A 27,991-nucleotide genomic window follows, 5' to 3' on the forward strand; every position below is an offset into this window, starting at 1 on the left:
AAAGGTTTTTCAAACTTGTCATAGTCTAGCAAAACAACACATGTTTTGTCATTCCTGGCATAGCCCAATGACTTCATCAGGGCTTATGGTGTATATGTCACCTTATGGATAAGTCCATTCAATCAGGTAACCAAGCCTCATTAGTAATGACCATTAATTGTCAGAGGCGTAATCATGTGGATAAACGTAGGAGAGTATAACGTTGTGTGTATTGATGCAGTCTGTCCAGTGCCGGTGGGGTACTGGCAACTATCCAAGAGCTGACATATGCACTTTAAGCCCTGATGAAGTCAACGTTACGCCTAGATGTCGAAACGCGTAAGATGGCTAGAATATGACATGTTTGGAAACCTATTAAAGGATGAATGAGAAGACTATTTATCACTTGTTTTGGAGTGCTTGTAATCTCACAGCTAATGTATGGGGACCCATTTCCCAATCTTGGAGAGCATTGGAGTTGCCGTCCTCCCTACTTGCTGAGCCCCGAACTTCGAATCAGACAGAAAACAGACAGTGGCCTTGTATGAGTAATTTTGAACCGGTTTGAGGTGTGTGCCGACATTTCTCTGGTCACCCCAGTTATAAATTCTGAATGTAAATGTGTGTTTATGATACGGGTTAAACCAGGCTGGCCACTGTTGCCGCACCATGTGTGAGCTGCACACCAGCAGAAATGCTTCAATTCAAGTCTGTAAAGGTGGACTGCGCTTCCTGAAGCTGTCAGGGCATTGGCCATGTCAGGAAGACACAAGGCCCCAGCAGAAAGGTGCCATGAGAAGCCAGCGAATGGTATATCGAGGTCTGGGATACTTTATACACATTGGCAGCAGCTTCGGTGGTGATCTCAGTCACATCACTAATGGGCCTAATTATCGACTATTCTGAAAATAATAGTTCAAAGGCAGGTGCTGAAATGTAAACCTTATTGGTACTGTGACAAAACGGACGCTGGCTGCCGGGTCACTCTGGTTTCTGGTTCCCAAGTAAATCACTTGGAGGTCATTCCCTGTAGTGTTCAAGGGACTCCGTACTAGGTGACCCAGACTGGAACTCAGGTACTCTTTTGAGGTCTCGCCTAGCGATACAGCGTATGCGCTGCTTGCCTTGGCGAGACTATTGATATCGGTTTGGTGGGTGAAGGGGGACAGGACATGTGCGCGCCTGGACAGCCTATGTGCACACTCATGGCGTGTCTTCTCTGGCGATGTCCGCTTGAGCCCCGACAGCCGATGTGCACGCTCACGGCATGGCACGCTTTCGCGTTCCCTCTTGCTCGCTCCCTCCCTGTCTCCATCAGGTCCATTTTGCTTTCACTTTCCCTCCCCTGCGGCCTTTCAGCACAAGATGTGCACGCGTTTTCTGTGTGGGCACGGCGCTTCGGCGTGCTTTCACTTTCACTTACGGCTTAAATGTGCGCGGGCAGGTGAGCGAGAGCGGCCTGCTGCAGAGCATTGGAGGAGAGCTGTACGTGCCGCTCCAGCAGCGGCGGTCAGCGCTGGGGTCGGACTATTACGCATCTAATACTCGCTGGATTCAGGGTCTGCTTCCGGTTTGCCGGCCAGCCTCAAGGCACTAACCCCACGGTATGCAGGATCTCAGGGCAGTGATACTCTAGCAGCCCTAAGTACCTTGCAGGCCCAGGGGGTGTGGGGCTACAAGGAATCTATTGCCCCCTTTGTCTGGCAGATCGAGATCTGCTTTCTTTTTACCTGCCAGCCTGAAGGGCACCGAGGCCGCTGATCTCATATGATTAGCATAACAATCCCCTGGATCCTCTGCTAACATCTGGCTTATTCAATCCAATTTCCAGCCCCCTCCTTTAGCTGATTCATCGGGGGGGGGTGACCTTCTTAAAGGGGGGCCACAACTAACTTCCCGGCCAACCACAGGGAGCGCGAAAATAGGTCATGGTAAAAGGCCAGAGCCAGAGACATTTACAACAAGTGGGAAGCAGGTACGAGGGAGGGAAGAGCAGCGCTGTGCATGGCGGCCCCTTCCCTACCCTCCGCGCGCAAACAAGGCTGCAGTGAAAACACGCGAGCACACACGGCCACGGCAGGGTGGCGCACATGCACACAGCCGCATGGCCAACACACGCCGAAGCTTCTCTCTGAAAACATGCAGCAACACACACACAGCAATGCACACACACACAGACCGCACAGCAATGCACACATACACAGACCGCACAGCAATGCACACATACACAGACCGCACAGCAATGCACACATACACAGACCGCACAGCAATGCACACACACACAGACCGCACAGCAATGCACACATACTGCTGTCAGAACACATTCACACCTCCAGGAACATCTGCAGCAACAAACATACGCAGCCATGGAATGGCAGGGTCAAAGGCAAGCGCACAGATGCACACACAAGCTGACACTTTTTGAGGCACATATAGAGAACCACACGCAGACTGAGGTGAGCTGCACGTAGTCACGCAAAGGAACCCAGGCGGATATTCCTCCAGAAACATATGCAACAACACACATGTACACCTACAGAGGCCAAGGCAGAGTGGCACAGATGCACATGGGTGCACAGTGTCAAATATTACAGTTGGCGCTCATCGATGAACATATGAAGCATCATGCACAAGTGGGCACACACATACACACGTGTGCACTGCGTAGTCAGGATGCAGCACCACACAGATACACAGGCTTGATTGAGACGGATGGAGCTGTTCATAACTTGCTATTACAAGCATTTGCAATGCAATAAGTGTCGCATTTAAGCAAGTTTAAGCTAGTGTCATTGTAAATGACGATGCCTTTTATTTATGTTTTAAAAACGAAAACAAAAATAAAAGCATTGTTATTTGCAATGTCAATAGCTCAAACTCGAGACCTATTGCATTGCAAATGCTTGTTATTATTTGGCCCTCTGGATATTGAAGCAGAGCAGTACAAGGCTAACGCAGGGAACTGCCGCGGGCACAAAATTCAGAACTGAGCAGCACACACTATTGACAACAAATCAACGCCTACTGGAAAAGAAAACATACTTTAATTCACCCACAAATAAACGTTACTTTATGGATGAAATTCCAAATATATGCACAATCCAGGCCCATTGTACTGACCCGGGTGCTGCATAATACAAACTTATTCCGAGTTACCAGATTTAGCGGGCATTGGCCTTTCACAGTGACACGCTCAGCCCAACTTGCTTTCTCATAAGTTTTTAACAGTAAAGATGCCACGGTTAAAATGTGACCTGCAACTTTGCCCTCCTATTACATCTGCACCATGATGTGTGCTGACAGTAGTCCTAAAAGCTGAGAGTAGAGTCAAGAACTTACCAGAGACTTCATGAGCTCAGAGGAGTAAGAAAGTGCTCCGTGCGCACCCGGTCAGTATGCTGTGTGCCGCTGCGTGCAGCTCATGGCTCGGTATCATCAATGTGTGGACTGCTCTGGCATCCCTGTGAGGCCTTCTGCCTGTCGCTTGGAGATGGTTGAACATAGAAGGCGGTGGTGGACCTGCAGAATTCAGCCTGGCACGAAGGATTTCAATCTTTGGCGTCTTATGTGCTTAAAAAATAAAGGCTATAACTTCCAGGACAGGAGCTTGGACAAACCTTACCCACAGCCCTTTTAAGATGGTTGCCGATCCATAGGATGTTGTCTGAGGTTCCCAATCCAAGATGTCGTTGCGCTATTCCCTGTAATGTCAGTTCCTAGTTCAAGCACGCGCAAAGGAGGTTTTCACAAGATCTTTTGTCTTGTTCTTCAATCTTTGCTACTACTTTTGTCATTGGTTTTTGGCTTCCAGCAGTTGGAACTTTTACTACATCCAATTGGCCCAGAAGACATTTTACCCTTTCTGTTCGTAACTGGGAACACCAAGAGGAGACAACGGACTCCTTTCACATATACTGTTCTGTGCATGGCGACACCGCACAAACTGCGAGAAGATGCGGTTTCCTTGGACAATGAAGAAAGGGACTCCGCACACTGTCCCAGAGTCAAGATACAACAATTAGGCCGTCAACAAAAGCTTTCAACAATAAATAAATCAGGTCTACGGGGCCTAACCATGACTGTTCATTATATCAAAATTCACACCTTTTGCGTTAGTCACAAACATCTTATTACATTAACAAACCAGCCCTACTACTGCCTTTCCCAAAGCTTCCCTGAACATGATATATGAGGTCTACAGCCTTCGTCGCAGCCCTCCCTACCACGGGCAGATACGGTCTAGTGCTTTGGTCAAAGGGTTCCCATGTCACTCACACCCTTCTTCGTGTAATTGTCCCTTACTTTGGGGATGGCCAATCTGACACTGCAAAGGGTTCTAGCAACACTTGATGTTGTTTCACCAAGGACATTGTGCTGCAGAACTAAACACTTATAAGGCCCCAAAGGCGAGACCTATTGGCTGTGCCAATGCTTATTTCTTTGAGTTTCATGCCTCTGCTAAAGCCGATGACTAGGGATAGACAATGGGAAGTCCTTAGCCATTGTGGGCAGGTGAAATGGGAAAGTTTGCCTCAGGGAAGCCTCCCACCTGCGGCCACAGAACTGGGCTCTCTTTCAGCCACACACGTAAAACACCCCGCGACAGGAAAGCTGCCGGGCACCAGAAGGCGCCGCGCCTCGAGGCGCGGCCCGGGCAGCGTCTTCTGTCATTGGGTACGTGTGTGCATGCTTGTGTGAATGTTTGTGTGTGCATGTTTCGAATGGGTGTGCTAGTGTGTGCGCGTGTGTCTGTGTCTCCCCCGCACTGCCGCTGCTCATCACGGCCCCCCACTGATATCTTTAGTAATGCACCGTTTTAAACATGACATCTACCCCAACTCTAGACATCCAGGCGCGCCTCTGTGTAACCCCCTCTCTGTCTCTGTGTTAATAAACTGGGCACCAGGACTCCGTTCACCTCAGCGTTTAGTTACCCTCCTGCCCTGCCGGAAGCGGAACTACTTTCAGCCGCGTGAACTACTACTCGCTGGAGACGGCCGAGCCCCTTCCTGCCTGCCCTGTGTGTGTGTCTCACAAGTAATGACCAATAATCCATATCCGTGGCTCCTTATACACACCCCCTCGTGTCTGCTATGCGGTTATGTATACATTGCAGTTGTGAATACTAAATGTATACTTCTCTATGAATACCTACCCGGTAGATATATTGGTAATCGATATTGTGAGGTCACTGCAGTTGATCTAGAGCTGGTCTCGGTTTTGACATATACAACCAGAGGCGCAACTAGAGCCAAATTTCGGGGGGGGGGCTAATAAAAAAATCTGGGGGGGGGGGCTGAATCTTTAAGCCATAGGCAGAGTGGAGCTGCAGGGGCGCTTAGAAGGGGTGAAACAGCAGCGAGGCCTCATTAACATGCAAATGGTCTTTTAAAGACCCGTGAAGTGCTCGGGCGCGGCTGTGTCTGTGCCCGGGAGCGGTCTCATTCCGGGCTGCCACACACGACGGGGGGGCTGAAGCCCTGTGAGTCCAATGGGTGTTGCGCGCCTGCATACAACCGTGTAGCCTGGATGCGTGCATGTCAGTCTCGCGCCTGGGGGCGGGGTGCGAGGCTGCTGTACGCTGCTTGTGATCGCCTTTGTTGCTCAGGGGCTTGTTCTATTCCCCCTTCCGTGCCCCCCAGCTTTCGTCACCTCCATTCTTATCAACCCTCGCACTGCGCCTACCCGGTGCGACTTACACTCCTGCCCCCACACCCCCTGCCCCCATGGCGATCCCCAAAGAACTTAGCCAACAAGAATGGTACAGTTGTGGTCGTTGTTGGCCGCAGTTTTATTCTGGTTACATACATCTGGCATGACATTGGTCATATCGGGTTTTTGGCGAACCGCCATTTCTTTGGGACACAAAGCCGTGCCCCCCCATTCGTAGTGCGTTGCACTTCCAGTTCGTGAAGGACCCGACCCCCCAACCAGATCTGTTGTTGTCCGTTAGTGTTCTTCCTTTGGTCCAATTACCACTGGGACCACCATTTGGTTGGTCACCCAAGCTTTTTCTGGGTGTAGGGAGGGGTAGCTTTCTCTCCCCCCGGAGTTAGGCCCCAACTCGCTACCTTTTGTGCCCTGCCGACAGGCCGGGTCTGGGCCGCGAGCGCCGTCTCCGTTTGGTACCCCTCTTTCGTTGGCCAGGCCACATCACCCTGCCGTGCGGCATCCCAAGGTGAGCGGCCCTCCTCCTACACACCGCCCTGTCGGTGTGTTTCGTTAGCCAACCATCGTACCGCTATTCCGCCTATTCCGCAAACGTTCGTGTTGCTGTCCAGCACTGCGACATTGCTGTCTCGTAGGTGTGGGTGGGTGGGATTTGTAGAAAACCACGTCGGTGCGCCGCTCTCCCTGCTCCCCGAAGTTAGGAGCTCTCTGGGAGAGCGGCACCTTATATTGCTCATCTTCTTTTCCCGCCGATCGTGCCTGCCCCCCCCATTGGGGGGTTGCATCTTGTCCCGCACCCCCATTGGCTGCGGGGGGGAGTGGTAGCCGCGAGGCCAGCGCGTGGGCAGGAGGGGCTACTGCTCGCCGCTTTTGGTCGCCAAGGGCGCCCAAAACCGGTTCCTTCCTGTCACCTTCGGCGCGGCGAGGGTTATGGCGCCGGCCCCTGAGCCTCTCCCCCCCTACGGGGAGGAACGGCGGGCCTCTGCAACAACCCTCGCACTGCGCCTACCCGGTGCGACTTACACTCCTGCCCCCACACCCCCTGCCCCCATGGCGATCCCCAAAGAACTTAGCCAACAAGAATGGTACAGTTGTGGTCGTTGTTGGCCGCAGTTTTATTCTGGTTACATACATCTGGCATGACATTGGTCATATCGGGTTTTTGGCGAACCGCCATTTCTTTGGGACACAAAGCCGTGCCCCCCCATTCGTAGTGCGTTGCACTTCCAGTTCGTGAAGGACCCGACCCCCCAACCAGATCTGTTGTTGTCCGTTAGTGTTCTTCCTTTGGTCCAATTACCACTGGGACCACCATTTGGTTGGTCACCCAAGCTTTTTCTGGGTGTAGGGAGGGGTAGCTTTCTCTCCCCCCGGAGTTAGGCCCCAACTCGCTACCTTTTGTGCCCTGCCGACAGGCCGGGTCTGGGCCGCGAGCGCCGTCTCCGTTTGGTACCCCTCTTTCGTTGGCCAGGCCACATCACCCTGCCGTGCGGCATCCCAAGGTGAGCGGCCCTCCTCCTACACACCGCCCTGTCGGTGTGTTTCGTTAGCCAACCATCGTACCGCTATTCCGCCACGCCGCAGGGAGGCTCCCGTCTTCTTGCGGCTCCCCCCCTATGCTCGGCCTCTTTTTTTTTTTTTTTTTTATTTTTATTTTTTTTTTATTTTTTTTTTTTTTATCTGCAACCTGCCAAGGCCATCGCGCCCCAAAGGTTGCCCCAGAACATCTTCAACCCTTCTTCGGATAGATGCACCCCATCTTTGCCATACAGCTCCTGGCGCCCCAGGTGAATCAGGCCGTGCCTGATTGACTCCATGCCGTTGGCACTGCAAAATTTGTGCATGGCAATGTTCAGCTTCCTTCTGCTGTTCTCTACTGCTTTATGGGATTCTGCGCCCCTCCAGTGACCCCTGCTGATTATCTCCGACCAGATGATGGTTGTTCCCCCGAACGCCGCCGATGCCCTTACGAGGTCGTCTTGCATTGCGTGGCTTAACACTCTCCTCCCCATGCGTGTCAGGTCATTACCCCCGAGGTGGATGATCAGTATGTCTGGGTGCCATGCTGTATCCGCCAGGAGATGCTTAAGCATCGTCGTCAGCCTGCTCCAGCTCATCCCTGGTTGTCCCAGCCACCGGATGCACGTGTCTCTGGGCTTCCCCGCCAGCCTGTGGCCCGTCTGCCGCCACCAAGTACCCATCCTGGCGACGAACGAGTGGCCCACTACCCATACCAGCCGAGGGCGTTTTCCTGTTGAATAATGGGGCGCATATCAGATCATCATACAGTCTCTCCCTTTTTTTTTTTTTTTTTATATAGTTTGGCGTTCCTGTTGCGTGCCACCCTGCCGTGCGGCATCCCAAGGTGGCATGCTGCGCGCCACTGACCCTGCCGTGTGGCATCCCAAGGTGAGTGGCGCGACCGCATCCGCAGGTTTAAAGCAGCTGCGGCCTGATATACGTTTTGTAGGCCCTGGACCGCCATCGGCCTATTTCTTGGATTCTCGCCTCCGGCATGCCGTGTTGTGATGCTGCCGTTGCTGCGCCGATCCTGAACGAGTGGGGAGCGAACGCTCGCGAGGGCAGCCCTGCTTTCTCCAGGGCTTGGCGCATCACTGTAGTAAACTGAAACCTGCTCAGGTTACTACCATCCTGATGTTTGAACAGCGCTCCCCCGCCTGTGGGGCGAGCCACCATGTATTTCCGCAAGCAGCACACTGCGCATGACCTGTCGCTCTGGATGCACCTTAGCTCCACCACCGCGCCCTTTCCTTCTTGGTCGGTTTTTGACCTTCGCAGCTTTATTTGTACTGAGGCTGGCCCTGGCGTGACGTCCTCTGCTTGGACGCAGCGCTCCGCCGGCCCCTGCCTCCTGGGAGCCACTAGCTCGCTAATGCGGAAGGCGCCAAAGAACGCCACCGAGAATGCTGCTTGGAACAGGAGTAGCTCAAAGTCATCCCTCGTGCACCATGACAATGCTTCCATAATCGCACTTGTACAACTCCCCCTGCCACCCCTTGGAGGCCGGGGTCATAAATCGTTGTCACACATTATTACCAATGTGATGTCACGCATTGTCAGCTGGACATCATAAATCATGGGCCATAAATCATTATGCATCATAAATCATTCTGCCACAATTGGCCCTTACTTTGTTGCCATAAATCACTCTGCCTGATCCCCATAAATCAGCAGCCCGACATCATGGGTCGTAAATCATTGGTCATAAATCATTCTATCACAAGCCATCATAATTTCGTTATCATTTTGCCAACATATCATAAATCATGGGGTCATAAATCATCGGTAGGCCATAAATCATTCTGTCACAATCTGTCATCATTCGGCTGTCATAAATCACTCCGCATGAGCATCATAAATCATCAGCCATAAATCATCGGCTGGCCATAAATCACTGGTTTGTCTTTTTGCTCATTTGCAACTCCTAGGGTCGTAAATCACCCTGACAGCTCATAGATTGTTCTTTGTTGTTTACCACGCCCCTTTGCGTGTGGGGGGGTAGCTTTTTCCCCGGAGTTAGGCCCCCAACTCGCTACCTTGTTAGTCTCTTTTGTGCCCCACCTTCTGGCGGGGGCTGGGCTGCGAGCGCCGTCTCCGTTTGCTACCCCGATTTCGTCAGGCGCACTCTCCTCTCCATCGAGGCCCAGATGCGGCTTCAGCCACTCCCTGCCGTGAATCTCTGCCGCTTCTTTGATGCGCCTGAGAAGTTCTGCAATTTCTTCCGGCTGCCCTTCAGCCATTGCTGCCAGCGGGGTGCTGCCGCTCACTTATGCACCGAAGATGATCCTCCCTGTTCAAAGCCCTCCGTGCCGGGTCACGCTTGCTTTTGCTGCCCGTGAACTGCAAGGAGGAGGGGCACGTGGTGCGCGCTATGCTACCAAGGGCCTGCCGTGACCTATGGCCCCAAAATTCCTCCGGCGCGTCTCAGAAGCCGGGAGCACCCGCGACCTGGCGCGCGAGTGGTGGTGTCCGAAGAAGGAGCTGCTCCGCCACCGCGGACTCCGATGAGCTCCCCCCGCTTATGTTCGGGTTGTTCCGGGGGGGGGGGGCCTTGGATAGTTTCGCCGTGCGCCCAGTGCGTCTGGCCGCGGAAGCAGAATCGCTGTCTTGAAGGGACCAGCTGTTGGGGCACCAACGATCCCGCGAGCGGTACAAGAGGTGAGCCTCACCTCGGTGCTGGTCCCGTCGGTCCGCTCACCCCAGAACCCCCCTGGCTCCTTGGGGCTCCGCTACGCTCCTCAATCAGCGGCGTTCCGCTGCGTGCTTGCGTCCCGCTGGACGCACCGGCGCCCAGTGCGCCTGCGCCGCCGCTGCAGAAGCGGAGCCGCTACCTTGACGCGACCAGCTGTTGGGGGGGTCACCGACGGTCCTGAGAGCGGTGCAAGCGGTGAGTAGCACTTCGGGGCTATTCCTGTCCGTCCGGTCGCCTCAACCCCACAAGCGAAGGCTGTAGACGGGTCTCGTTCCTTGTGGCACCGGTAGACTCCTCAGCTGGCTGTAGACGGGTCTCGTTCCCAGTGGCTCCGGTAGACTCCTCAGCTGGCCCGTCTTCTTGTGCAGTACTTCGTCCGGGCAGTACTTCGTCCGGGCAGTACTTCGTCCTTCGCCTTCGTCTTTGTAGAAAACCACGTCGGTGCGCCGCTCTCCCTGCTCCCCGAAGTTAGGAGCTCTCTGGGAGAGCGGCACCTTATATTGCTCATCTTCTTTTCCCGCCGATCGTGCCTGCCCCCCCCATTGGGGGGTTGCATCTTGTCCCGCACCCCCATTGGCTGCGGGGGGGAGTGGTAGCCGCGAGGCCAGCGCGTGGGCAGGAGGGGCTACTGCTCGCCGCTTTTGGTCGCCAAGGGCGCCCAAAACCGGTTCCTTCCTGTCACCTTCGGCGCGGCGAGGGTTATGGCGCCGGCCCCTGAGCCTCTCCCCCCCTACGGGGAGGAACGGCGGGCCTCTGCAAAAACCAATCCCTTCACGTGACCGCATCTGAAAATCCAGCCCCACAAACGTTAGGGGGTTGCTGTAAGAGCGATGCCTGTGGGGAAGGCGCCGGTTTGTAAAGCAGGGCATTGCTTATCAACGAAGCGTTCGTACCTACTTTCCCTGTTGAATGCGTTAAGGTGATGTTTTTGTCAATCACTGTCTTTCAGGTGAAGATTTGTGGTCAGCCTGTAATGGCGAAAGTAATAACGCGTGTTGTTTTTGTAGCGCTTCATGCTGCACGTCTGCCATTTCTAAGCGCTACGATTAATAGCTATTGCTAGTATCCGGTGCTGATCCTCAATTGTCTTACCTTTGGGAGGATGGAAAGCGGAGCCGCCGTGCCAGGATTGGATCTTGTGAGCTGCTGATCTCCGCTTTGTCGAGTAGCAAACGTATAGCTCTTTGAGGTATCGCTGTAGTATCGCAGGCACTACTGCGCCGCACACAAAACATCCGTCATACCAACACCCACATATTGCAGAAAGTCAGTGTGTAAAGAATAAGGGGTTCATGTGGTTGTAGCAGGATCCAGCAAACATGCCAGACAGGATCTGCTATCCAGGGATCCAAATATAATAAGGAACAAGACGCAAGTGTACACTCTTATTGTGGCATCATTGCTGGGGGCATTTTAACCGTGAAGAGAGCATGGTAACTGAAAAAAGTTTCATTTGTTAGAGAAGATGGGCGTTACCAGCACGTGCTCCTCTAGACGGTTGTGGAGCTGACTCATCCTTTCATTCTTAAAAAGATTGATAAAATGCGTACCACTGAGTTTGCTTAAATTATCTTCCGTAGACAGTTCTCTCTATTGTCTGCTATTTAAAGGATTAAGATTACAATTGTGTTGGCTTTCCCCCTTCCAGGCTATCTCGCGTCGGAAGGTAGATTGCAGGGCCGGCTTTAACGCTGGTGGCGCCCGGTGCCACAATCATTTGTGGTGCCCCCACACCCCATGACCGCCTCCTCTAATTCTCTCACTAGCACCCAGCAAAAGTGCCTATCATATCTCCAACCATAAGGTATTGCTAAACACAGCGCCCACCCTGAGGTCGGCGCCCCGTCCACAGGTCAGCGCCCAGTGCGGCCGCACCGGTCGCACTGCCCTAAAGCCGGCCCTGGTAGATTGCTCTAATGTAGCATGCCTGAACTTGATGTTCTGGGAGATTCCCGAGGGGACGGTTACTGTCGGGAAGCTGACGAGGGTTGACGATTAAACTACTCTCTCCTGCCTCCTCCTCTGTTGCTGCGTCATTTCTTTACCTCCACAAATTGGTAATAGTCGTAGAACCAGGAAATACCCGAACCATCAGGATAATCTGTTGTGACTGCCAAACAGATCATTGTGGAGATGGGTGGCACTGCTAACCAAGCAGGCATGCAGGTCTTTGTATGAACCCGCCTCATGCCTGTTACGTCCTGTGTAGGACTGAGAATGACAGCGGGTAGGTAGGCGGGCAGCATGCACTCCGGGATCGGGGAGGAGATAGAAACACACACCTACGCTGTGCACTGCGCTTCGGTGCACTGACCCGGATCATCCGGTCCAGCCCCCATTTATTTAACTAGGCCCTTCCGGGTCACAGACGGGACCACCCTCGCGTAAGCGGGGGGGGGGTGTTCCCTTGAACATAACATTCCTCCTTTATCATGGCACAACAAAACAAAACACAACTCCAGTTCAAAAACGAGAGAGAGAGAGAGAGAGAGAGAGAGAGAGAGAGAGAGAGAGAGAGAGAGAGAGAGAGAGAGAGAGAGAGAGACAAAAGAACGGGAAAACACTGCATTTCTTTTCCTTAGTCCATTACAAAACCTCTCAGTCGAGACGACACCGCTGGATTGGCTCGGAGATGATATCTGTGTCCACCTCGACCTTCGCTCACATCTCTACGGCCTTCAGCTCCAGCCGCCCCTGGTGAATGTTCCACAACTGCCCCAGGCAGTGGGGGAACTGGCCCTGGTGAACCACTCTCCTCATCAAAACCGTCGCCCGTTGGTTCGCCACCCTCAGACTCTGGCACCATCTCACTTGGTTGTGCCGGACACCGGTACTTTTTGAATTGGGAGATGTTCCTGGTGACTGTCTCGTGGCCCCTCTGGGCAGTGACCATCGTGCCCTTAATTGTCTGAATCACCCAGGGCTCCGGTTCAAACGGAAGGGAGAACTTCCCTCGTGGATGTCGATTCTTCACCAGCACCCGGTCACCGGCCACCAACGTATTGCTCCTGGCATGGCGCCTCTGGGACATTCGGTCATTCTTAGCCCTCCTTTGTCGGAGGCGTTCGGATACTTGACGATACGCAGGCAAGGATGGTGTCACCTGGGGAAACACATCATTCAGCACCCGTTGATTGCACAGAAACCCAGGGCTGGCCATGGTGGTCGAGTGAGGCGTAAGTCTATATTCCTTTACGAAATTGTACAGGGCACACTCCATGTTCTGCTCTCGAGACATTGCTATCCGGAGCACTTTGTTTAGGGTGCGCATGAAGCGCTCGGCCTCACCATTAGCCTGTGGCCACCGTGGTGTGATCTTTACATGACGGACACCTCTTGATCGGAGGTATTCAGAGAACTCATGGCTGGCGAATGGCGGACCATTGTCTGTGCGTAGTTCCTTGATTAGCCCATGGCTGGCCATAATTTTCTCGAAACGGGGTATGGTGTTGCTCGCAGTAATGGAGTCCAGTATCTCAACCAGGTCTCGAAATTCTTCCACCAATGACTCGACATCCTCCAGGTGCACAGCGAATGCAAAAACCACCAGTTGCAGATGTTCCGCCGTACGACAGCCCAACAGCATCCCCGTACCCTCCTTGGTGACGTACACCTTGGTGCGGACGGAGTTGGCCTCGTGGGCGATGTCGGTGGTGAAGACGCCTACCACAGTGAGTGGTGTGCCGGAGCCATAAGCAAACACCTGTATGGACGTTGGCTTCAGGACGGGCTGAGTCGGGAAGGATTTCAGCATGGACTGGGCCATTATGTTTATGGACGCACCTGTGTCGATCAGCACCGGCGTTAGATGCCCTGCAATCTTGACGTGACACTTCGGTGCCCTTCGTCTCGGACATCCATCAGGCTGTAGGGCGTGAATTACATGGACCGTGCCTTCGTCCTCATCGTCCTCCATGTCGTCTTCCTCAGTTTCGGGTGGAGGGGCATCCACCGCATTGATCTGCCGACTTTGTTGCCGCTGACGTCCCGCCGAGCGGCACACTTTGGCTAGATGGTTCAGACGACGACACGCCGAACACCGTTTTCCTTGCGCAGGGCATGGACCTTGGTGTGGGTACGGGCCTCCGCACATGTAGCAGGTACGAGACGAGGGTGGTGGTTTTCCGTGTTCCGGCTTCTTCGTAGACGCTTTCTTCGGGGTAGTCGCCACCACCGCGTTTACTGGCTCTGTTTTTACTTGACGTTGGAGGGCCGTTTCCATATGTGCGGCGCGCACCTTGGACAATTCCTTGGACCGGCCCATGGTGAGAATGTCCGCCATGGAGATTCCGGGCAGTTCGAGGACTCTTTCTCTCAACTTCACGGACGAACAGCCTTGGATGAACTGCGCCCGCAGCTCGTCATCTGTGTCCGGTAGAGTACAGGTGCTTGCCAGTTCTTTCAGACGAGCATAGAAGGTGTCAACTGATTCCTCCGGTTGTTGCCTTGCTTGGCGTAAGAGAAAACGTTCGTAATCTGGATTCGCTAGGGGCTCAAAATGTGCGGTCAGGGCCGCTTTGAGTGTGGCATAGGTGTAGGGAGGGCCGGTTTCCACCACGGACTTGGCCAATCGGTGAACTGCAGAACCACCCAGATGCAGGAGCATGGGCCGATGTCGTTCAGGCTTGAGGCCGACTGCGGCAAAATAATTCTCCAGGCGCTCCAGCCACTCTTTCCACTTGGCCACCTGGGCGGACGGCGGGCCGTCCACAATGAACGCTTCCACCGGGGGAACCGTCGTCATCTTGGCGCCGACTGGGCGGGAGGACCAAAGTAGCAGGTGGAGGCAGACTGTGAAAACGACAGAGGCGGCGCTTCAGGGATTGACGCAGTCAAAACAGCCAAAACTCTGCACTTCCGGCGCAGGCCGCGGCAAAATGCGGCCTACAGGCACCCAGCATCCAGGCCACAGGGACCGGGCGTCGAGCGTCGGCGAGCACACCCCACGTGGCACCAGGCGGCGGCAGGTAAGACCCCCTGGGCAGGAATCAGCAGACACGGGCACCCCTCCGACTCACAGCAGCCTATGCGCCACACCGATGCCGCCACCACAGACAGCAAACCCCTGCAGAGACACAGACAGCAACTGACCGGGAAGAGTAGGCTGCAGGGGGTGGCGTCCTTCAATGCAGCACCGCCAGGACACAGGCACATGCGATGGGGCAAAGCCAGGCAGCAGGCCGGTCGATGAGAGCGCTCCCACGTGCTCTTGGTGCACGACGGCAGCTTCGATGCAGGCCGAGGAGGAAGAGAACACAGCACCGGGAGCCGGGAGAAAGCAGAGAGGCGGCCGGGACAGGCCGCGTGTAGACGCACGCACGTGCGAGTAGCAGCGCTCCGTGTGGCGGCCGCCACCGGAGCGGGTCAGGCAGCGAGGATCCAGCCGTCGTGTTGCGAGAGTCCGGAAAGACCCCCTCGTCGCCAGTTGTTACGTCCTGTGTAGGACTGAGAATGACAGCGGGTAGGTAGGCGGGCAGCATGCACTCCGGGATCGGGGAGGAGATAGAAACACACACCTACGCTGTGCACTGCGCTTCGGTGCACTGACCCGGATCATCCGGTCCAGCCCCCATTTATTTAACTAGGCCCTTCCGGGTCACAGACGGGACCACCCTCGCGTAAGCGGGGGGGTGTTCCCTTGAACATAACAATGCCCACATGCCAGTGCAGTCATAGCCCGGGCTCGGGGTTCCCAGAGTCCGAAAAGCAGTCTCATTTCAACCCAACTGCCCGTGGCTCTGACATAGCATTGGGCGCTGATGGCGTCTGTGTGCAGGAGTACAGGGCACCGGACTGCACTGCAAAGGGCATCCCACATACAAACTGGCAAACTCATCTGCATGGGGCAAGAGAGGACGGCGATTTTACCAGTGCTCGCTTGGGGAGCTGTCGGTGGGACGGGGCAGCGAGCGTGTGCACGCTGTCCATTAAACGGACTCAGCCATCCACGTTAGAGCAGGTTGGCATCTTGCCAGCGAGAGAAATGTTCTTCTTAATTTCATTCTGAATGATGGGAACTCCTAACATGTCAAGAAGGAGACTTGTTGGTAATTGCCGTCTAAGTATGAGATCAGGGGCGGCCTTAGGCATGTGCAAGCTGTGCACCTGCACAGGGCCACCAAACCCCAGGGGCCACCATGAGGAATCGGATACAATACATATTCGTGGCGGCCCCTGGCAGGGATTTGCCGCATGAACGACTGAGGCGTGCTAAATCTAATGTGATGCACGCTGAATGGTTGTTCTTATACTCTTTACATTAGCTATTGGACTCCTGAGGCGGAAGCCGGGAGAATGCATAACTTTGTCTTTTAAACATTTTAAAACTGTGATAACGTGTTTTTATCACCTCCCCTCCTACCTGCACTCCTGGGCTTCTCTTGAACAGCGCTCCTCGCTGCAACGACCCCTCACCTCCAGACGCCATTCTCGAGCGCGAGGCGCGCCACAGACACGCCCACTCTGTTGGCCACGCCCCCTCGACCTCTTGCGTATATATAGCGAGCGCTGAAGCGAGGCGCTTCATTAGCTATTGGACTCCTGAGGCGGAAGCCGGGAGAATGCATAACTTTGTCTTTTAAACATTTTAAAACTGTGATAACGTGTTTTTATCACCTCCCCTCCTACCTGCACTCCTGGGCTTCTCTTGAACAGCGCTCCTCGCTGCAACGACCCCTCACCTCCAGATGCCATTCTCGAGCGCGAGGCGCGCCACAGACACGCCCACTCTGTTGGCCACGCCCCCTCGACCTCTTGCGTATATATAGCGAGCGCTGAAGCGAGGCGCTTCATTAGCTATTGGACTCCTGAGGCGGAAGCCGGGAGAATGCATAACTTTGTCTTTTAAACATTTTAAAACTGTGATAACGTGTTTTTATCACCTCCCCTCCTACCTGCACTCCTGGGCTTCTCTTGAACAGCGCTCCTCGCTGCAACGACCCCTCACCTCCAGACGCCATTCTCGAGCGCGAGGCGCGCCACAGACACGCCCACTCTGTTGGCCACGCCCCTTTCAACTCCCCGCCTCACGACCATAAAGATGTGTCTTGGTAGGAAGCGCAGCGGACGAGCGCAGCGGGCGTGACGATTGCGCGCCGAAGGCGCGCCTAAGGCAAGCCCGTCTGCGCCCGTCCGCGACCGGCCGGGACTAGGGGCCTTACACTCTGCCCCACTTATCACCTACAGCCCGGACCTACTTCGCAGCTACCAGGGCCCCTGGCCCATCACGATCAGTACCAGCTCTCGCATTTCTGCTCTTGGCATAGCCTCCCTCTCTCCCCTCCCTCACCCTCCTCCTATTCTGGACACCCTGCCTACGACCTGTAGGCCTGCTCCTCCGCCAAACCTTAAAACCATCACAGCTTTCTACCTCAACACCCGTTCTGCTGTTGCCCACTCGCATGAACTCTCGGTTTTGCTGGACTTACAGGCCCCAGACCTCCTCTTCTTAACCGAGACCTGGTTCTGCGATGACTCCCTCCCTGCACTCCTATCCACCCTTCCAGCCTCCTACTGCGCCCTCAGGGCTGACCGCCCTTCGGGCAGAGCCGGGGGCGGCGTGGCAGTCATCGCACGCACCGATTTCCCTTTTCAAATTCTCCCTCTACCTAACATTGCTACCACCGAATTCCTGGTGATTCGCACAGTATCCACCTCCCCTCCTCTCACCTGTTTCCTTACTTATCGTCCTCCTCAGTCCCCCCTGCAGTTTCTCCCAGATTTTTTGGAGGTCTTGGCCACCATTGCAATCAACAACTCCTCCATCCTGCTCCTCGGCGACTTTAACTTCTGGCCTTCCGATCCTGCCGAATGTCTGTCATCTAAGGATTTTTCCGAAACCCTCCTCTCCCTTAACTTCACTCCCCATGTTCACTCCCCCACTCACATCAAGGGTCACCAGCTTGACCAAATCTGGTCCCTGAACTGCCCTGTGGAATCCTTATCTATCTCCCCTTGCACCTGGTCCGACCATCATTTGATTTCATTTCTCCTTCCTATCCTTCCCCCAGCTATGCCCCCCCGACCCAAAAACACCTGGGTCCGATCATGGGGCCGGGTCAATCTTGAGAATCTCTCCTCTCTCCTTGCTGATTCTCTCCCGCCTCTTCAGGGCCTCACCACCGTCTCCCAGGCTGACGCTATAGACCAGTGGCTCTCCCGCAGCTGCGACTCCGTTGCCCCGCTCAAGCGCATCACCTCTAAACGCGACAAAGACGCCAACCGGTGGTTTAACCAAGAGCTTAAAGCCACCAAACTTATAGTTCGCCGCGCAGAGCGGGCTTGGAGGAGAAACTACTGCCCCACCTTGAAACTGGAATATATCAATATCCTTAACCAGTACAAAAAAAGCATCCTGGAGGCCAAAACAGCTTATTTCTCCTCCAAAATCCTAGCAGCGGAGAACCAGTCTAAGGAGATCTTCTCCATCGTTCACAACCTGGCATTCTCGGACAGAACTGCGCTTAAACCTGCCCCGTCAAATGATCTCTGTCTTTCTCTTAATAATTGTTTCATCCAGAAAATTATCACCATTAAGGCCAACATCCCCCCACCTCCCCCTTCTTTTTTGGATCCCCAATGTCCCCCTCCCAAAGGCAAACTAATCACCTTTCCCCCTATCACCCGGGAAAACCTGACTACATTGGTGCCTCTGATCAAATCTGGCTCCCCTCTTGATCCCTGTCCTGCCCATATCCTCCGCCACATCTTTGTCTCCTGTCCAGATCCCCCCCTTCACCTCCTCAATTGCTCCCTCGCGCAAGGCATAGTTCCTAGCCCATTGAAGTCTGCGGTAATTGTGCCCATCTTGAAAAAACCTGGGGCAGATCCTTCTGTCCCTGCCAATTTCCGCCCCATCTCCCTCCTGCCATTTCTAGCTAAGGTGCTCGAGCGCCACGTCACCTACGCTCTGAGCTCCTTTGTGCCCTTGCCCCCCACCAAGCTGGTTTCCGCCCGCACACTCCACGGAGTCCGTGGTCATGTCGGTCCTCGACACCCTCAGGGAGGGTATGGACACCAATCATCACCAGGCCCTTGTGCTCCTCGACCTCTCAGCCGCCTTTGATACGGTGGACCACAACATCCTACTTTCCCGTGTCAGGGCGGCGGGGATCGAGGGGTCTGCCTTGGTCTGGTTGTCCTCCTTCCTGAGCGACCGCACCCAGGCTGTTCGCCTGGGTGACTTTACAGCGGACTTCCGGAAAGTCCAGTGCGGGGTTCCTCAAGGTTCATCTCTCTCCCCTCTTTTGTTTAATCTATATATCGCCCCTCTTATCTTCTCTCTCCAACAGATGGAGGTCGCCGTATTTAACTATGCGGATGACCTCCAGCTGGTCTTTGATCTCTCCTCTCCTTCTGCTGTCCTCAACTTTCAAACTGTCATGCTTTACATCAGGGACTGGATGGGCCACAATCACCTCAAACTTAACCCGGACAAAACCGAGTTGGTTTTGACGGGCGGCTCATCCAGCCCCTGGTCCCCCCTTTGCTGGCCTCCCTCTCTTGGTTCTCCTCCTGTCCCCTCCTCCTCTGTTAAAACACTAGGCATCAAGCTCAATTCCCAACTCACCCTCCACTCCCAGGTTAGCTCTGTGGTATCTTCCTCTTTCCTTTCACTGCGTACTATCCGCAAGGTGTCCCGCTTCTTTACTTTTTCCGCTCTCAAACTTATTATTCTGGCCATGGTGGTGTCCCGCCTGGACTACGGGAACGCTCTGTATGCCGGTATTCCTGCATACAGTTTGCGCCGCCTACAACAGATCCAAAACCAGGCGGCCCGCCTAGCCTTCAACCTTCCCAAATTCCACCACTCCACCCCACTCCTGAAATCTCTCCACTGGCTCCCAGTGCGGGCTAGAATTCAATTCAAACTCGCATCCATCACTTTCCTGGCCCGATTGGACCTGGCACCTGCCTTCATCTCCTCTGAGATTGTTCCCTATGTCCCCTCTAGGGACCTACGTTCTTCTTCTCAGTCCCTCCTCACCATCCCTCGCTTCCGGAGAAAGAAGTGGGGCGGCTCCAAATTTGCCATTCTAGCACCAATCCTTTGGAATTCCCTTCCCCTTCATCTCCGTGCCATCACCCTCTATCCCCAATTCCGTAAAAGTCTTAAAACCTACCTATTCACTAAATCCTTTGAATAAATGCCCATCCCTCTCTCCCTGCTCTTAACCCTCAGTCCCCTCTAGCTACAGCGCCAAGAAACCGCCGGTATACGTGCGCTTTATAAGTGCTTTTAAACTCAAACTCAAACTCTTTTCCTTTCTAACCCAGTCTCGTCTTTGTGTGGGGTCGGCCTTGTTTCGGGCTCTTCTGGTAGGTCTTGTGCTTGTTTAGAACTTTTTTTCCAGGAGAATCGAGCTTGTTTTAATAGTCCAGATCTGGCACCTCCGGAGGCTCGCATGCGCGCGCATGCGCAGTGCCCGCGAGTCCTGCAGCGAAGGGGTTACAGAAGCACCATGCATCACTGGCGGCAGGAGGGGTGGCAGCACCCGTGCCCGGCGTGCAGCGAGCAGCACCGAGACCGGCCGAGGCCATGCACCGGCGCGCCTAGAGACCCTGGGCAAGAAAGGCCGCCTTGCAGAGGATAGCATGCCAGTGTGCAACCTTTGGTGCCAGCTGCGAGGTGAGCAGCCCGAGGGTCAGGGCATGGGGAGGGGGAGTGAGGAGGTCAGCGTGTGCCACTGCAGAGTGAACCTGAGGGAAGGTGAGCCATTGGACGAGGGTGTGGGGAGCCCTGGGGAGGAGGGCAGATCAGGCGTAGGAATGTATCCCAGCCCGTGGGGGTGAGGAGCCGGGGGCGTGGCGAAGGTTGGGTGAGGATGTTATTGTAGATGGTGTGTGCTTTGGGTCTGGGTGGAGGTAAGCCATGTGAGGTGGCGAGCTGGAGGTATTCTGGTGGTCATGGGAAGGGAGGGCATGATGAATTGTGAGAGAGCCTCTCTCTCACGATTCATCTCTGAGAGGGCGCGGGTCGGAGAGGTGGTCACCGTGCGCCAGGGGTAGGGAGTGGTACAGATCGGCGCTGTATATTGAGGGAAGAGTGAGTTAGGAGTGCAGGGGCGGTGTTTACTTGTGGCTGAGGGGAGGCATGGTGACTTTTGGAGGTGTAACTTGGGAGGCACGGTCGTATTGGGGGGAAGAGGAGAGCAGGGTACGAGGTGTTAGACGTAATGTTAAGGATTCATTCAAATGATTACAATTACTTATCAACAATCATGAAAACAGAGTATGAAGCTGATACTTGTGATCTAATGAGTGGATCTGCCTGCACAAATCTTTTAAAACATCGAGTGTTCGAATGTACTTGGCATTTGGTTATGCCTGTTTATATGGTGTTGAGGCAGACATGAAATGCAAGCACCTATGGATGGACGCCTGGAATAGGATGGCAGTGCCTACCCATGTTAACTCAATCTAATGCCCTTTTGCAGAGACCTTGGTAGGAGACTGGCTTCTTGATCATTTCTTTAATTACATTCCAGTGCTTGTCATGTGACTAGCAGAGAAAACTAGTTTAACTAGTCCTCAGTTTGCAATTGGTGAAGCAGCCTTCTCTGTCCATACTAGGGGCATAGTTACCATTGGTTCAGCAAGTACAGTGGTACTGAGACCCAAAACCCTCAGGGGCCCATTGAACCCTGATAATTGCTATATTCTACTTCCTGAGCAGCAGCCAAAGGGGCCATTTTCCTTGCTTATGCCACGGCCCATGGGGTCGTTGGTACGCTGTGCTAGTGATTCGTACGTCTGCTTGAAAGTTGTCTCCTGACTGGATGTTCCTTGCACATTCATTTTGCTTCAGTGAACCTCTAGTGCCTTTTCATAGCCTTAGGACTCACTGTAATTAATCCTTGTTTAATAGGTGCTCTGTAAAGCGAGCAGAACTGGTTGCTGGAATATGGCACTATACAAGAAACCTTAATTAAATATATTGTATTTTGTCTTTTGACAATGTGGTAAAGTGGACGAGTCTTTGGTTACCTGTAGGCTGTCTTCAGGTTCAGTTAGTGACGTACTGAGACAGGTCTCTGTGTGCCATGATTTCAAGGTAGCTTACTCTCTTCCTGCTAAGGTCACTTCCCAAATAGATCATGAACTATTCTCCAGGCTCTACTGTTCTCAGTGGACTGATAAAACAGACCTTGTATGCCAAGTCACATGATCTACCCTATACTTTTATAACACTCTTCAAATAAACCTTCCATATGTAGCTAGTCCTCATAATGTGTCATACATGTAGTGGGAAGGGTAATTACTATCAATCAGTCAGAGTTTGTAAAGCTCAGCTGCTTCACACATAAGGGTCTCGAGGCGGTGTGGGATTCATGCTGCTGGATCATGCTGCTTGTGGTTGAACAGCGAGGTCTTGTGGTCCTTCCTGAACTGCTGGAGCGATGGTGAGGCTCTGAGGTGCAGGGGGAGGGTTTTCAGGTCTTCACTGCCAGGTGGGAGAAGTAGCGGCCTCCACTGTTTTATCAGCGGCTGCATTGGGTGGCTGCTAGGGAGATGGTTCTGGAACATATTTTCCTGGTAGGTTGGTGGAAATTCACTCGTTCATTAAGGTATGCTGGTCCTTCATTGTGTAGTCCAGGGAAGACATGGCTTGGCAGTTCGGACTGGACTGTTCCCATGAGGCACAGGGTCAAGGCTGATTTGCATATGGCCATGTCTGAACTGGGGTGGTGTGGTGAGCAAAAAAACGATGGATTTAGGGCCAGATCTCTGTACTGGGGTGAATGTATGACATTGTTCTGCATTCTGTCCATCAACTGTTGTTTTTGCAAGAAAATAAAAATGACACATCAAAATCTTTCAGCAGCCGCCACTGCTGATAGTCTTCTTTTTTTCCCTACCCACTGCTAGCCTCGCACGCTGCATTGCAAGCAAAATGAAGAGAATTCGAGTACACAAATCTGGTTATTCGAAACGAAAGAGAAAGGTGGCTCAGCAGGCTTTCGTAGTGTCACAGGAAGGAGCAATCCTGAACTTTATCACCCAAGGGAAACCTAAAGATGGAGAATCCTCTGGCCAGAGTACTGCTGATGCACTAGGTAAAACAGGCGCTGACGACCATAAAGAAGAACAAAAAAATGATGATATCCATGAGCAGAATGATACTCATGAGCAGACCAACGAAAATGAACAAGGTGACTCTGAAATTGATACAAACATGCAGCAATTACCAACTCAGGATGAGGATTATTACAAAAGACCCTCAGACAGAGAAACTGAAACATCATTCATCGGTCCATCAACATCTGGCATTCTGAAGGAGGTTCAGAGTTTACAGACGGATGATGCTGGTATTGAAAAGGAAGCCAAAGAGCAAGACCATGTTACAGACCCGTGTTCTGAATATGATTTATGTGATTGGAGGGATCCTACTTTGTGGCCGAACTCTCTTACGGACGCGCAACGTGTTTTTCTTGTTGAAAGGGGTCCCTCCAGAGACCCAGATTCTAAAACAAAGTATCCAAGTGATGAGCACTCAAAAAGTAAACGTTGTTTTTCTGTTACCATGTTACTGGTCATCTAACGCCTTTTCTGGACGTTTTATTAAAACACCTTCCTGAGCTCCGCCCCGCCCGGACCCCCTCTTCCGGGGCCCCCTACCTGCGCTCCCTGCACAGGGCCACCATGAGCCTAGAGCCGCCCCTGATGAGATGCATTTGCTATCAGAACCCTTTATGAGGATGCGCGTCATATAGCCCCGCACTGCTGAGAAGTTGTAATGTATGCGCTCTCGCGACTCGTTGCGCCGACCGATAGACTTATGTGTGACATTTAGAGCTCTGATTTGAAGCCATGGACAGATTTTGTAGCAAACACTCAAAAAGTGATGTGAGGAATGCTTACAAATAAGCACTGGCAATCGCACCGCGTGGGGTTCCAACCCAGCGTTTTTCACCAATCCTGCTGCTCTAGACTGAGTCCCACCCATGTGAATCAGTCCTGACCCTACTCTTCAGGGGTGCAGTCCAAACAGAGCTGCCAGGCGAGGACTCTTTCAGAAGGGAACCCAAGCAATCCCAGACAGATTTTGGAGATATTAGGCCTCATCAGTGAGGTTAGGGGGGTCCTATGGCAGGGGTGGCTTGTTCGGCTCGCAGGTGGGCGGTGGGTAGGCATGGGAGACGTGACTCGCGGAATGCTTTAAAAATATATGTTATATATTCAAATAAAACTTACCTGCTGCCTGTGTCCGACTCCAGGTCGGAACAGGAAGCAGGCAGCCAGGCTCCCACCCCAAAGCCGATCACAATGCTCCAGTGGAGTCTACGGTTCCTCCCCTGCAGCTCCGTCCCGCCCCCTCACACACTGCCGCAGCAGGAGAAAAAAATTAAATGATAACATTCTGTTATTATCATTTTATTTTTTCCTTTCTTTGCTACTCTTGGCAGTGGGGCGACGCTCCTCCGCCTTATCGAGGAACCGCCACTGTCCTATGTCACAGTGAGGAAGGGAAATATCCATTCTGGTGAGTGTTCACCAGTGTACTGGATGCACAGCGTGAACTATAGAATGAACACTCCACAGTATTATTTAAAAAACAAAGAAAACAAATCATTCCGTTAATTTATACAAAAGATGTATTGTAACTAAAGAACTTTGGAATCAGGTCAATCTTACCATCAAATTACAAAAAGTGAATGCACATAAATGAATAAAGTTCCAACAATGACATAAAAAGAACTCAAATACACTGTTGGTTCTAAATGACATCTCTAATACATGTTGTGACTAGATTACCCAGCCCAGCCCAATGCATTTCAGGATGATATTAATCCCTTCTTCAGGGGCCGCAGTAAAAGAAAATTATACACACAATAAATATATAGTTTGTGTAATATTTTTTGTAATTGAGACAACAGCGTGTAATGCCCAGATAAGGCAAAATGAAAAATATGTGTTGTGCATGGCAATGAAAACGAATTGTGAAAAATTAGACTGTGCTTGTGCAATACTGTTTAAAAGAAAATGAAAATCAGAATGAATATCACGTGAACGTGAATTGTTGAACTGGAATAAGCGAGAAACAGTGAGAAACATACGTGCATAAACAGAAAACGCTAAGAGTTCGCCAAGCCACCGAATCAGAAGTAAGGCGTAGTGTTACATGCGAGACCCTTGTTGTGAATCCACGACGTGCAACATGGGTGCCCTAATGACTGCCATATAAATCAAGAACCGAACTGTAATGCTAGGAGGATGTCGACTTACTGTGAGCTGTAGCAATAATGAGCCGATATCTGATGAATTCTAAAGCGACGGTGCTGGTGTTTGAACTGCAGAGAAAATGCCAGAACGCCCAATGTCATAACCCTCACATCTTTGGTAAACAGTTCAAGGTATGTAGCAAAAATGGAAAATTACCTCGAAAACTCCTAATGTGATGAATACGTGTGCCGATTGAAAATATCAACGTAGATAAACCACTATCACTTGCTACCTGTGGAAAACACCATATAATGACACTGCTTGAAAGCACACTAAGACCAATGCACAGTCGTAAATGCATTCCTATCTTTGATGCCGTAACTGTGGTATCTAAAGAGTATTTCGTGGAAGTATACTCCTTCACACTATGCGCTAACAGGTTTTACTGCCCTAAAGAAAAAACCATAGAGCCTTGTTCAAAAAAATCCATGTTAGCTTTTGCGCTGAAGCGCCACTATAAAGGATAACAAAATCGCAGCTCACCGGAACAGTGTGTGGAAACGCCGCCTTGAAAGTCAATTATCCGTCGAGTACCAAAATACCCGCTACAAGAAATATACGCGTCTGATCTAAACGTATTTAAAGGACAAGAGAATTCCCGCATCACTGATTGACGCGTCATAGGTAATAATAAACAAGCATTGGCCGCGCGGCCGTGAAAGCGAAGGTAATCGCGATCAAAGTTGAAAGCGATCGCGAGGACGGGCGCGCTGTGTGGTAAGCACACAAGTGGTGCACGCCCAGCCATGATTGGCAGCTGCGCGCGTGCACGCTCGCGTGAACGCAAGCGTTAGGCCAGCGCTGGTAGCGCTTTGAAAATCCTGTATACAAAATGTCCCGCCTGAGACAGCGCATGCGTTGGCTCAGGCGAGACCTAAAAAGAGGGTGGAGTGTTCTCTCACTGCGAGAACATTTTTTGAAAACATGATTCAAATGTTGGATTTTACAGCATAGTGGCGGTCAGTCATTGAAAACGTTGCACTTCGGTGTAAGGCAAAGAGAAAGAGCCGAGTGTGCAGTGTTTTCACCAATATTTATCCACACACACGTATCACTGATAAGAGAACAGTGAGATCTCGGTTCAAGACGTTTCTCGGTGTTCACTACATGTATCCTTGCCTTACTGCTACATTTATCTAGCAATGGCTTCACAGTTCTGTCGCTTGTTTCAGCTGCTCAAGAGAGACAGACCAGAGGCAGACAAGCAAACTTCCTTCATTCTAAGTGGATACTAACTCGAGTGCTGGCAGTACCCACGTGCGGCTCTACTGATGGAGGGTACCATCCATCCTGGCCGGTTTCACCCCAGATACTCAGCGCCTGCTACGACTGGCTGTGTAAGTGCCAGGCCTCGTCCCTGCAGGAGCCACCTGGGCATTGCCTGGGGTTGTGCTCATCTGTCTTTAATCCACCTTTTGTTTTGTGTCTGCTCGCCCCCGTAGTCCGCGGACGACGAGCCCTGCCCATGTTACACATCTGTTCATGAAGTTGCACACACACCTGTGTCCTTGAAAAGCTGCTGTTGTGTTTTTAGGTCTCGCCTGGCTTTAGCAGCGTGCATGCGCTGCCCTTGCCATGCGAGGGCCTTTTCGAATCAATACGGATTCCAAAGCGTACACGCGGACGGACAGAAGATGTGCACGCGGGGCATGGGATTACACGTGACATCTCTGCACAACGCGCGTGTTGGAAGGCGTTCCCCGGGGAGGCTGCGGAATGCGTTCCCGACCACCCGGAGGCCCACCTTACCCAGAGTTAGGCCGAGCAAGAGCAGGGAGGCCCTTCCTGGAAGGGTCTCGTACCTAGGATCGCACATGCTGCGCTTACTCTCTTCTTTGGATAGAGGGACGTCACACAGTAATTCGTTGCAAGATAATATGCTTTTATCGGTGGTTGTCAAGGATCTTTATGATCCGGCAGGCAGGTACAGAATTAATGCCACAAGCGGCAGCGATCTCGTGATGCGGGGAAAAGGGGTAGCGGGACAGTCTTTGAATCAGTGTCTCTGCGAGGTATCCGGCGCACAGCTCTCAATCCTCGAGCTGAGGGGATGTTGCTTCTCTCGGCAATCTCTGCCTATTCTCTTGGAGGAGCGGGCCGCGAGTCACTCAGCAGGCACCGGAGGGTCGTAGTTCAGGGAGCCGCGACGGCGTCAGCAGGGCTCAGATGGTTCAGAATTCGGTGAGCCGCGACGGCGTCAGCAGGGCTCAGATGGTTCAGAGTTCGGGGAGCCGCGACAGCGTCAGCAGGGCTCAGATGGTTCAGAGTTCGGGGAGCCGCGACAGCGTCCGCAGGGCTCAGGTGGTTCAGGGTTCGGGTAGCGTTCTTCTGTTCGGGGAGCGATCGAGCCGCAACCAAGTCAGCAGGCTCTCGTCAGTCCAGGTCTTCTCTGCTCCCGTCCCGTCAGCACCCCTTGTTATACTCCCCCTCCTCTTTGAAGTCCGGAGTCCTCGCGGAGAGGGGTCTGGTGCCTGGGGGGCGGTGTGACGGGGTTTCCTGTCGCTCGGCCCTTTGATCTGTTCAGGTGGGTCCGGGAGGGACCCCAGACACCCAGCAGGCGAGGCGCCCGCTCACCTGGGGCCTGGTGGCCGATCGAAACCTCCCTCGGGGGAGATACCAGAGGTGTGACAGGGTCGGCGCCTCTCGGTCTGGTTTGGGGGGGGTTTCGTTCGCCCTCGGCCGGGCATGCGTGTTGGGGATCTGGTCGGCCCTCGGGATGTTGGCCCACGGGAGTTGGAAGGCCGTGTCCACGAGGTTCGGCGTGGTTGTAGGGTAACTTGCTGGTCGGGAGGGCCCACGCCACGAGGCCGGTCTCACACGTGCCCCCCCCAGCTGAAAGGCGGGGAGAACTACCCATCCACTTGGGGGTTCTCCTCGCTGAAGCGGAAGAATCGGGACAGGCCGTCC

General features: G+C 53.0%; 1 long non-coding RNA gene across 1 annotated transcript in view; it reads left to right on the forward strand.

Moving 5' to 3' along the window:
* Nucleotides 1–4,577: 4,577 nt before the first annotated feature.
* LOC146799864 (uncharacterized) overlaps nt 4,578–27,991 on the forward strand; it is a 191,037-nt gene continuing 167,623 nt past the window's right edge. Inside the window, exon 1 of the long non-coding RNA XR_014968041.1 lies at nt 4,578–4,653. This is a non-coding gene — a long non-coding RNA (uncharacterized LOC146799864). The remainder of the gene's footprint in view (nt 4,654–27,991) is intronic.

The sequence above is a fragment of the Triturus cristatus genome, chromosome 8 (assembly GCF_964204655.1).
Source record: "Triturus cristatus chromosome 8, aTriCri1.1, whole genome shotgun sequence".
NCBI lineage: Eukaryota > Metazoa > Chordata > Amphibia > Caudata > Salamandridae > Triturus > Triturus cristatus.